Raw genomic sequence first — 9,514 nt, 5'->3', positions numbered from 1 at the left:
TGGCACAGCCAAAATAAATAAATAAATTTTTATAAAACAACCTGAAATACTGTAACAGGTAAAACTAACCTACAGTAGAAAAAAATCATAACAGTGAATCCCCCTAGGGACAGAGATTGATTAAGAAGGGCATGAGGGAACTTCCTGGGGTAATGATAATGTTCTATACCTTGGTGGGGGGTTGAGTTTACACAGGTTTATGAGTTTGTCAAAACACTGAGAATTTTACAGTTAAGGTCCGTGCATTTCATTACATGTAAATTTTATTTCAAATGAACAAAAAACTGTAAGCAAATATTGAAATATTTTTAATGATGTTCATGCTAAAGTATTTAGGAGAAAGTATACTGGTGCCTGTAATTTACTTCAAAATGCATCAAAAAATAAGGTGGATTGATGGATGGATAGAGGGTTGGATAGATGGATAGATGTGCAATAAAGCAAGTATAGTAAAACGTTAATGTTAGAATTGAGGTAGTGTTCATCATAAAATTCTTTCAGTTTTTTGGTATGACTAAAATTTTTCATGATATATAAAATATGGGGAAAATAATATATAATACTGTGGTACTAACTTGCTGTTTCTGCTCTAAGATGTATCATGATAATCCTATGTTATTAGTCTTTTCTATAAATGTAATCATTGTATATCATATTCTATAGATTAATGTAATTAACTAAACCACTATTACATATTTCAATTGATTCTGAATTCATTACAAAGCAGTGAGAAGAATGTTTCATGAAAGAACTCTCATTAATACCCTCAAAGATTTATGAGAAGACATTTTATCCATGAAACTAGAACAAGATACCCTTTAAAAAATTAGAGTCCTGGGGAGGGAGGGATAAATTAGGAGTTTGGAATTAACAGATACACACTAAAACAGATAAACAGCAAGGACCTACTGTATAACACAGGGCACTATATTCAATATCTTGTAATGTTCATGCTAAAGTATTTAGGGGAAAGTATACTGGTGCCTGTAATTTACTTCAAAATGCATCAAAAAATAAGGTGGATTGATGGATGGATAGAGGGTTGGAAATGGAATGGTTGTAATGGAAAAGAATCTGGAAAAGAATATATATATATATATATATATGTGTGTATATATAACTGAATCACTTTGCTATGCACCTGAAATAACACAACACTGTAAATCAACTATATTCAATTAAAAATCAATTAGAATCCAAAAGGATTTTTTGGAAATTAAAAACTTGATAATAGAAATGAAAAACTCCATAGAGAGACTGAACGATAAAACCAAAGAAATCTCCCCAAGTTAGAGTGAACATGCAAAGGGCTGGAAAAGAGTAGAGAAAAATTACAAGGGTCAGCCAAGTAGGTCCAACATATGACAATGTGGTATCCCAGAAAGAACAGGGAAAAAGGAAAGGAGGAAATCTCATCAAAGAAATAATGAAACAAGTACCCATAACTGGAGGACATGCGTCTTCAGACTGAAGCTGAGTGCCCAGCACATGGATGAAAATAAACCCACACCAAGGTATCTTCAGAACCCTCAGGACAAACAGAGGATTCTACAAGTTTCTGGACAGAAACAGGTCACATACACAGGATCAGAAAGAATGGTGTCAGACTTCCCAGCACAGCATTAGAAGCAAAGAGATGAAAGAACAATGCCTTCAAGGTTCTGAAGGAAAATGATTTCCAAGTCTAGAATTTTATGCTCAGGCAAATTACCAAACAAGAGAGTAGGAATAAAGAGGGTTTTAGCCATACAAGGTTTAAAAAGCAAACACAACCTCCCATGTACCCATTTTCTTTCTTTTCCTTTCTTTTTTTTTTTTTTGTTGAATTCTACCAGTCTTTGAGCACTTCACCTACTATATGCTGTGTTGAGTATTAGTTTCATACCTTTTATTTTTAAATTTTTTTTGGCTGCAGAGCTTGTGGGATCTTAGTTCCCAGGCCAGGGATCGAACCCAGGCCCCCTGCAGTAGAAGCACGGAGTCCTAACCACTGGACTGCCAGGGAATTCCCTGTACCCCTTTCCAAGAAGCTGAAACCACCACCTTGCTGGCTGCCCAACGGCCTGTGCTTCCAGGCCTCCTCGTGGCCTCGCCTGCTTGGTAGACGCCCAGGGAAGCTGAGGCCAGCCTCTTATGCAGATATTCTGCCTCATCCGACCTTCTCCTGGTGCCTCCATCTATTGGGACCACATTGCCCTTTCTTTGCACAGCTGGGTTTGTGCTTGCTACCCGTTTTCTCAAAACTGAGCAATATATATATATATTTTTTAAAATAAAGTTATTTATTTTATTTTTTGGCTGCATTGGGTCTTCGTTGCTGCACATGAGCTTTCTCTAGCTGCAGCGAGTGGGGGCTACTCTTCATTGCAGTGCACAGGCTCCTCATGGCGGTGGCTTCTCTTGTTGCGGAGCATGGGCTCTAGGTGCGCAGGCTTCAGTAGTTGTGGCACGTGGGCTCAGTAGTTGTGTCTTGTGGGCTCACTAGTTGTGGCGCACAGGCTTAGTTGCCCTGCGGCATGTGGGATCTTCCTGGACCAGGGCTTGAACCCATGTCCCCTGCATTGGCAGGCAGATTCTTAACCACTGCGCCACCAGGGAAGTCCCCTGAGCAATATATTGATTACAGATCATACACAAGTAGTAAATTTATAAAGAATGGCTCACATAAAAGTCAGGAAAGTGGTTACTTCTGGTGGGGGGAGTGGGAGGAACCACTGGAGGCCCCCCATGGGGTTTCTGAGGTTCTAGGGTGATGGGCACATAGGTGTATGATCTCTTTTCCTATTTCCTTGGCACCTTGGTCTCTGGCAGGAATTAGTACTCCAAGCCTTCCCTAAGCCTGCTCTCAGCTGTGCCTGCCTCTGAGAAGGGCTTACGCTTGGTGATCTTCCTCACAACGGGCACAGTCACGAGTACATGGCAGGTATTGTGTCCATGCTTGTTGGCTTATTAAAAAGTTGGTTGCATGGAGTTCTACGGGAAGTCCAGTGGTTAGGACTCCACGCTTTCACTGTTGAGGGCCCGGATTCAGTCCCTGGTCAGGGAACTAATATCCCACAAGCCGTGCGGTGCCACCAAAAAAAAAAAAAAAAAAAAGTTGGTTTGATACACAGTTGGGAAGACTATGGTGCCTCAGGAAAAGATTATTAGGGCCTGGGATTTGGAGTTCATCCCAATCGGCAGTCTGGGCTGGGGGCTTGGAGCTGCCAAGATGAAACCAAGTTGGCACCCAGAGAGAAAGGTGGGCAGGAGTGCAGTAAGATGCAATGCGAGTATGGTTTTTTTCTTTAAAGGCTCCACTCTGCCATAGAAATTGGAGGGAATAGCACGGTAGGAATCGGGGAGCCTGAGAGAGGATCTGCCCAGTAGGAGATTCAGCTGGTCACAAGTCTGTCCTCCGTCTGTGATAGAAACCAGTCCTCGAAACTGCAAGCCACCAGCTGCCTGATTGGTTCTATCAAGGAGCCAGTATGAGCCATGCCTTAACACATGACTGCCTTTGCAGGGGGTCAACATTTCTATATAGTTATGACATTACTTCATTTTTAAATGAGCATGTGGCAACCTGCAGACAAAAATGAATTCTCAGTCCCTTCAAGTCAATCACCTGGAGAGGCCACATATTCAGCCCAACAGTGCATTCTGGTACAGCCACCCAACCTACAGCCATGCTGCTGGATGTACCTTATGCCGGCAAACTGCCATCTCTGTGAGGGCTGTAGTTTGGGGAAGAGCCAAGAGTCATTCAGAACTCAGTGCACTGTGTGGAAGGGCCATCAGGTTTGGTAGGACCATTTGGGATAAGAAAAGAAGGATATGGCAAAGAATGAGGCAGTCTTCCTGTGTTTGAGTCACAAACTGTCTCCAAACACAAAGTGTTTCAAAAATACTTTTTTTTTTTTCGGGTACACAGGCCTCTCACCGCCGTGGCCTCTCCTGCCGCGGAGCGCAGGCTCCAGACACGCAGGCCCAGCGGCCATGGCTCACGGGCCCAGCCGCTCCGCGGCATGTGGGATCCTCCTGGACCGGGGCACGAACCCGTGTCCCCTGCATCGGCAGGCAGACTCTCAACCACTGCACCACCAGGGAAGCCCATTGCGCCACCACGGAAGCCCCATAAATACTTTTGAGAAGCACTATTTCCTGGCATAGTTCTAGGTGCCCAGCAGCCCTATGGAGTAGGTAAAACTATCCCCGTTACACAGACAATGCACCTGAGGCACAGAGTCACTAAGAACTTACCCAAGGGAATTCCTTGGCAGTCCAGTGGTTAGGACTTTGTGCTTTCACTGCAGGGGGCCCGGGTTCGATCCCTGGTCAGGGAACTAAGATCTCCCAAGCCGCGAAGCACGGCCAAACAAAAGAACTTACCCAAGATTGCACAGCTAGTAAGGGGTGAACCTGGGATTTGAACACAGGCAGTCTGACACAAGACTCCATGCTTTAAAAAAAAATTTTTTTTTGATGTGGACCATTTTTAAAGTCTTTATTGAAGTTGTTACAATATTGCTTCTGTTTTATGTTTTGGTTTTTTGGCCCCAAGGCATGTGGGATCTTAGCTCCCAGACCAGGGATCAAACCTGCACCCCCTGCATTGGAAGGCGAAGTCTTAACCACTGGATTGCCAGGGAAGTCCCAAGGCTCCATGCTTTTAATCGCTACATCAAACTGCCTGGAAGGGAACAAAGCTTTTTTAGAAACATGCACCAGATGAAATAATTAGAAAATCAATTTTGTCTCTACATATTTAAATCATATATATATATATATATGAATTGTCTGGTTTCCTGGTACAGTTCTGGAACTAGTATAGTGAGTGGTACATAGGAGAGAGTAAATTTTGTTACATGAAGAAGTGAGTGAATGAATAAAGCAGTTCAAAGTATGCATTACTGGGTGAACTGATGTTCTAGGCAAATAAAGAGGGAAGTATCATTTACTGATTCCCTTCTTGACGTAGGACATTGTGTTTCCTGGAGTCATCTGATTTAGCCTCACTCTAACCCTGTAAGGTGCATGTTCAATCCTAGGTCAGGAGCCATTTCACCATCCAATATGCAAGTTACCTTTAAAGGGCTTTTGGGTGACCCAGCGCTCCTCTTTCTCAGCCCCAAGAATTCAGGCAACTTAAAGGCTTCCTGGACACACCAAAGACAATCACCTAGTCCCTTGGTGTTTCACTCTCATTTCTAACGTTCCGTAACCCCTGCCCATGGTCCGTCCATCAGGTGTCCCTAATCTCCTGCTCGACCTCCTGCAAGAGCCTCCCAGCTCTACCCCGTCTCTGGTTCCCCCACCCCTGACTCTCCCACTATCCATCTTACCTAGCACTGTCAGCATCACTTTCCCCATAACTAGCTCTGTGAGGAAACCCCTGTAAAGAGGATCTGGAATGAGATGGCCCGGCTTTGAGGCAGGTGAAGCCAGGCAAGTCAGTTATCTTCTATGGGCCTCAGTTCCTTCCTTGGTAAAATGGGGAAAAATCAATATATTTCATAGAACTTTATGGGAATGAAATGAGATTATGTGTGCTAAGGTATTTTGCAGGGACTTCCTTGGTGGGTAAGACCCTGTGGGGAACTAGATCCCACATGCCACAACTAAGACCCGGTGCAGCCAAATTAATTAATTTTTTTTTTAAATAAAGTGCTTTGCAAATGCTTGCCACATGATCAATTGTATTTTTTTTCCTTTGTATAATCTAAATGTTGGTGCCTCTAATCAAACACCTGCTATTAATTTGCAAGAAACAAAACCTCCCAAACCAGAAACTTGCTAACACTTCCTATTGTTTCCTAGGATAAAGCAAAATCTCTTTACAACGACATTATTTTTTCAAGGGATTCTAAGTTATAGCTACCCAAATTATGTCACACTGTTCCTTTTTTTTTTTTTTTTTTTTTGCAGTACGCGGGCCTCTCCCGTTGCGGAGCACAGGCTCCGGACACGCAGGCTCAGCGGCCATGGCTCACGGGCCCAGCTGTTCCGCGGCATGTGGGACCTTCCCGGACCGGGGCACGAACCCGTGTCCCCTGCATCGGCAGGCGGACTCTCAACCACTGCGCCACCAGGGAAGCCCCATTGTGCCATTCTTTACATTTGCCTTGCACTCAGCTGAATTGAACTCTTAACAGTTCCTGGGACTTGCCTCTGTCTTTCCACATTTATACTTTTGCTTTTTCTGTGTCCCCCTGAAATCTCCTCCACTCCCTGCCCCTGCTGAAATCCTGGTTGGCTTTTTTACATCACAACTGCAAAGCCTCAGCCAGTCTCCTAAATTAGAAGAGAGCTCTCTGATCTTCCAATGCCCCCTTGTGGCACTGACTGCATTCCGCTTTTTTTTTTTTTTTTTTTGCGGTACGCGGGCCTCTCACTGTTGTGGCCTCTCCCGCTGCGGAGCACAGGCTCCGGATGCACAGGCTCAGCGGCCGTGGCTCATGGGCCCAGCCGCTCCGCGGCATGTGGGATCTTCCCGGACCGGGGCACGAACCCGTGTCCCCTGCATCGGCAGGCGGACTCTCAACCACTGCGCCACCAGGGAAGCCCCCCATTCCGCTTTTTAATTGCAGTTATTCGTATGTTTCATTTCTCCTGCAAGACTGTAACTTCTCAAGGGTTCTAATTGTGTCTCATTTTTCTCTGTGTACCTAAAAGTGCTCATAGAGTTTACTGCACATATAAATATCTTAAAAGTAACTAAATGAAATGACAGGCCTTAACGTACAGAAATGTAGGGCCTGGGAGCCTGGGTAACCCTGTGTCCAGGTCCGGGGTTAGGCAGTCGTGAATCTTGAAGGTCATCTTTGGAGAGAGGCAGCACAAAGGGGCACACGCAGACTGGAACGAGGCTAGAGCTGAGCCCAACTTGGTAACTAATGTCCCCTCAAGGGTCTGTGCCTGTCGGGGCACTCCCAGGTCCTTCAGCTTCATGGGGATAATCCTGTTTTTAAATTTTTTTCAAAAAAACCTTATTAAGATATAATTTATATACAATTCTTCCATTTTTTAAAAAGTATTTATTTATTTTGGCTGCACCGGGCCTTAGTTGCGGCATATTTAGTTTCAGCATGCAGGATCTTTAGTTGCGGCATGTGGACTCTTAGTTGTGGCACGCATGTGGGATCTAGTTCCCCGACCAGGGATTGAAACTGGGCCCCCTGCATTGGGAGCGTGGAGTCTTACCCACTGGACCACCAGGTAACTTCCAATTCTTCCATCTAGAATTTACAGTTCAATGGTTTTAAATCTGCATTCAGAGTTGTGCGCCAATCACCACAGTTGAATTTTAGAACATTTTCATCACCACAACAAGGAAATTTGTTCCCATTAGCAATATACCCCATCCATCCTCTCCTACAACCCCCTTACCTCCACCCCATTCCCACCCCACTGGCAACCACTCTACTTTCTGTCTTGATAGATCTGCCTATTAATGAATTTGTGCATTCATTCATCAGTTGATGGACATTCGGGTTGTTTCCACTTCTTGGCTATTATTATTATTTTTTTATAAATTCATTTATTTTATTTACTTACTTTTGGCTGTGTTGGGTCTTCGTTGCTGTGCGCAGGTTTTCTCTAGTTGCGGCGAGTGGGGGTTACTCTCTGTTGCGGTGTGTGGGCTTCTCATTGCGGTGGCTTCACTTGTTGTGGAGCACGGGCTCTAGGCACGTGGGCTTCAGTAGTTGTGGCTCGCAGGCTCAGTAGTTGTGGCTCGCGGGCTCTAGAGTGCAGGCTCCGTAGTTGTGGCACACGGGCCTAGTTGCTCCGCGGTGTGTGGGATCTTCCCTAACCAGGGCTCGAACCCGTGTCCCCTGCATTGGCAGGCGGATTCCCAACCACCGTGCCACCAGGGAAGCCCTTCTTGGCTATTATGAATAGTGTTTCTATGAACATTTGCATATAAGATTTTGTGTAGACATATGTTTTCAATTCTCTGGGTAGATAGAGTCCTAGGAGCAGAATTGTTGGGTCAAATGATGTCTGTTTAACTTTTTGAGGAACTGCCAAACCATTTTCCAAAGTGGCTGCACCATTTTACATTCCCACCAGAAATGTATAAGATTTCCAATTTCTCCATATCCTTGCCAACACTTGTTATTGTCTGTCTTTACTATAGCCATCCTAGTAGATGTGAAGTAGTGTCTGAAAGTGGTTTTGACTTGCATTTCCCTAATTACTAATGATGTTGAGCATCTTTTCATGTGCTTATTGACCATTTATATATTTTCTTTAGAGGAATGTCTGTTCAAATCCTTTGCCCATTTTACAATTGGGTTATTTGTCTTCTTATTGACTTGCAAGAGTTCTTTATATATTCTGGATACTAGTCCCTTATCAGTCTTTTCACTTTCCTGATGCTGTCCTTTGAAGCACAAACATTTTCAATTTTGATGAAGTCTAATTTATCAATTTTTTCTTTTGCTGCTTGTGCTTTTGGCATCACATCTAAGAAATCATTGCCTAACTCAAGGTCATAAAGATTGACACCTATGTCTTGTAATAATTTTACAGTTTTAGCTCTTACATCTAGGTCTGACCCATTTTGAATTAATGTTTGTGTATGATATGAGGGAGTAGTGCAACTGAGCAGGACCCTGTGGGGCCCTCCCAGGTACAAAAGCCTTTACATGTCTCCTGTTCCTTATTTGTAGGAAAAAGGCTTCAGCCTCCTACACTTTCCCTGAGTTCCAAAATACAGATTCAAACAGTTACTAATTAGGAAAGGGAGGGAATGCAGAAACAAAGGAAAAACAGTCAAGAAACAATAGTGGGCTTCCCTGGTGGTGCAGTGGTTAAGAATCTGCCTGCCAGTGCAGGGGACACGAGTTCGAGCCCTGGTCCAGGAAGGTCCCACATGCTGTGGAGCAACTAAGCCCGTGCGCCACAACTACTGAGCCTGTGCTCTAGAGCCCGTGAGCCACAGCTGCTGAGCCCATGTGCCACAACTACTGAAATCCGTGCACCTAGAGTCTGTGCTCCACAACAAGAGAAGCCACTGCAGTGAGAAGCCTGCGTACCGCAACGGAAGAGTAGCTGCCGCTCGCCCCAACTACAGAAAGCCCGCACACAGCAACGAAGACCCAACACAGCCAAAAATAAATAAATAAATTTATTTTAAAAAAGCAACAATAGTACAGCAGTAAAGCAGAGTCCTAGTTCCCCCTCAAGGGATATACATAACAATATATTGGAACTTCCCTGGTGGTCCAATGGGTAAGACTCTGCGCTCCCAATGCAGGGGGCCCAGGTTCGATCCCTGGTTGGGGAACTAGATCCTGCATGCATGCTTCAACTAAGAGTCTGCATGCCGCACCTAAGAAGTCTACATGCTGCAACTAAGAGTCCACGTGCCACAACTAAAGATCCTGCAAAGGGCTTCTCTGGTGGCGCAGCGGTTGAGAGCCCGCCTGCCGATGCAGGGGACACGGGTTCGTGGCCTGATCTGGGAAGATCCCACATGCCGCGGAGCGGCTGGGCCCGTGAGCCATGGCCGCTAGGCCTGCACGTCCGG

The sequence above is a fragment of the Mesoplodon bidens genome (genome assembly GCF_964165515.1).
Source record: "Mesoplodon bidens genome assembly, chromosome: 14".
NCBI lineage: Eukaryota > Metazoa > Chordata > Mammalia > Artiodactyla > Ziphiidae > Mesoplodon > Mesoplodon bidens.
This window is presented reverse-complemented; position numbering follows the sequence as displayed.